Genomic DNA, 3,604 nt, shown 5'->3' on the forward strand with positions numbered 1-3,604 from the left:
ATTAGAACATTTTATAATTAAAATTAAGCATTGAATACTCCAATTTACACATTTATGCATCAATCTCCCTCAATTCTAAAAACTTGCAAAATAACCCTTTTTCTATCTCAAGGTTCCAAATTGATCCAAACCATTCTCCAAATCACATAGATCACATTTAATATCAATTCTAGACCATAGGAAATTTTTCAATATTTTCCCTATTTTCTTCCCTATGGTCGAGCCTACATATACAATTAGGGTGAACTTTCCATTCAATTTCAAACAAGAATTCAACTTCTTTACATGAAATTCATGCTAGTCCAATCATCATAACATCAAATTGAATAAAAAATCAACCAACCTCAATAAACCATAGCCATAGTCGAATGTAATTTTTATACCAACCTCAAATTGAATCAATATCATCTTCCAAACATGATTTCCATGAAAAATTTATACCAAATGATAGAGAATTTTATGTAGATTAATTCTTAATCTAATAGCTTAACCTAAAAATCAATTGAATAAGCTTAAAAAATGAAATTGAAAAAGTTACCTATGTAACCATGGTGGCTCACAATTTTGGAGAAGATGAGGGCTGATTTCTCTTTTTTTTACACCGTAATTACCAATACACATGGCCTTATAAAATTAAATGAATTTAAAATTCATCTAATTATAGTTTACCATTTTGACGTTAATGAAATTTAATAATTTCGAAAATTCCATTGAAATATCTTCCGTTAAAATATTCCATAGTCAAATATGAACCAACATAAAGTTGAATTTCTACTTTAGCCATGCAAATTTTGAAAATTGCAATCTAGTCACTTAATTTTCCCAATTTCGACTAAATAAAGAAAATTAACTTCAATTCCACTAATCCATGCTAAATTTCAATATTCTAAAATATGGAAATAATATTTCCGAACATTTATCTAACATCCTTCAATTTTTTTTCGTAAAATTCTAGTTCGATCTGATTATTTGATTTCTTAGCAGGCTTAACTGCTTTATAGTTTTTTAATACAAACCCCAAATCAAAATTCTATTTCACAAAAAATTTCTTATTTCGAGACAAACTATTCATTTATAGGTAAAAATACATAACTTTAAAAATTACGTTTTTGGTTCCTATAATTTTCAAAATATATGCTTTAGCCACTAAACTTTCAAAAATTACATTTTGGTTACCACTAAAAAATTTGGAGTATTACAATTCTGCTTCCCTTAACGAAACTTTATCCTCGAATTTTCTATAAGTATTTACATACCTGATGTAAAACGATAATGAAACTACTTTTTCATATTTCTCTCCCATTCCCAGATTGCTTCCTTAACTTTATGATTTTTCCTAAGAACATTCATAAATAGAATCGTTTTGTTCCTCAGTCCTTTGATTCCATAAACTGAAATATTTACTGATTTTTCTTTATATAACAAGTCTTGCTAAATCTCAATTTCCTCCAATATAATCACATGGGAAGGATCCAACAAATACTTCTAAAATATCGATACATAAAACACATTACGTATCTTATTAATTTCCAGAAGTAATTCTAGCTAATAAACTACTGATTCAACTCTTTTAATAACATCACACGAGCCAATGAATCTTGAACTAAACTTTCTTTTATATACGAATCTTAGAACCTTTTCCCATAACAATACTTTAAGAAATACATTATCATTAACTTGATATACACTTTTGTTTCTCTTCAGATCTAAATAAGATTTTTATCAGTCAGTAGCTACCTTGAAATTGTCATGTATAACTTTTACATTTTCTTCTACTTCTTTGATCATATTCAGACTAATTATATATCGATCCTTTAGCTCATACTAGCTCAATGGTGTGCGACAATTTCTTCCATATAATGCTTTAAAAGGAGCTATATTAATACTCGACTGATAACTATTCTTTTAAACTAACTCTGCTAAAGGAAAATATTTTTCCCATGATCCTTCAAAATCAATAACATATTACCTTAATATGTCTTTAAATATCTGAATGGTTCGCTCAAACTATCCATTTGTTTAAGGATGAAAGACTGTATTAAAACTCTGTCGAGTTCACAAAACTCTATGCAGAGACTTCCCAAAACCTCAAAATAAATTTCAAGTCTTTGTCAAAAACTATCAAGACAAGTACTCCATGAAATCATTCAATCTTTGATATATATATATATATATATATATATCAACATTCTTATCTATCAAGTAATCCATTCGAACTAGAATGAAGTGTGCTATCTTAGCCAATTAATCCATAATTGCCTAAATCGAATCTTTCTCGCTAGGTGTCAAAGGCAAATATATAGTGAAATCCATAGTAACTCTTTCCTATTTCCTATGAGGGATCGAAATAGGATAGAATAATCCAGATGGCACTTGATGCTCTGCTTTTACTTGTTATCTGGTAAACATTTGGATACAAATTCAATTATAGATTTGATACATTTTATTTCGTTTTGAATGCATGTTTAAAGACTATAATGAGTTTCAGAAAGAAAACATTTCTTCACTTTTTTGTCATTCGAAATATAATTTCAACTTCGATGAAAAAAATATCCATCAGATTTCACTTCAAAGTCTTAAGTTTATCTTTCTTTACTTGCTTAATCTTTTCTAATCCTTTCTCATCCTTACCTTGAAAATCTTTTATCCGATCTAATATCACAGACCCTAACTTAATTCTTTAACAAATGCACCATCATTTTTCATAATTAGTTATGTATTCAAAGTTCTCACAGTAGGAAATGCCTTTTGATTAAGTACATCAACCACTACGTTAACTTTTCTAGAATTATGTTCAATAATCACATCATAATCTTTCAGAAGATTGATCCATCTTTCTTGGGTTATATATAATTTCTTTAGAGTTATCAAATACGTCATCCTTTTATAATCTATATAAATATAATACCATTCACCATATAGGTAATGACACTAAATTTTCAAAACTAATACCATAGTTGCTAACTCGAAATCATAAGTTGATTAATTCCTTTCGTAAGTCTTTAATTATTTCAAAACATAGGCCATGATCTAGTCTTTTTACACAAATGAACATCTCAAGCCATTATAAGGTGCATTACTAAAAAGCACATAATCCTTACTTGATTATGGTTGTATTAGAACTGGTGCCTTTGTCAGAATTTACTTAAGCATATCAAAACTTCCTTGATACTTTTAAATCCATACATGGTACATCTTTTCGAAGCAGCTTAGTAAATGGATAATCCATCATCAAAAACTTCTCTACGAATCTCTGATAATGTCCAACTAATCCCGATAAACTTCAATTCAGAAACATTTTTTAGAGTTTTCCATTTTGCTATTGCTTTTACTTTCTTGGAATCAACTTTGATTCATTATGCTAAAATCACATAGTTAACTTCCGACAACTAGAATTCATACTTTGACAACTTGACATAAAACTTTTTAATCCACAGAATATGAAGTATAATGCATAGATATGCATCAAGTTCCTCTTTAATCTTAGAATAATCCAAAATATCATCAATGAATATGACCATAAATTAACTCAAGTACAATTGAAACACCCGATTTATCAGTTCCTTGAATGCTGATGGAGCATTAATTAATCTAATAATATTCA

This window comes from Hibiscus syriacus, unplaced genomic scaffold, assembly GCF_006381635.1.
Source record: "Hibiscus syriacus cultivar Baekdansim isolate YM2019G1 unplaced genomic scaffold, ASM638163v2 tig00110221_pilon, whole genome shotgun sequence".
Lineage (NCBI taxonomy): Eukaryota > Viridiplantae > Streptophyta > Magnoliopsida > Malvales > Malvaceae > Hibiscus > Hibiscus syriacus.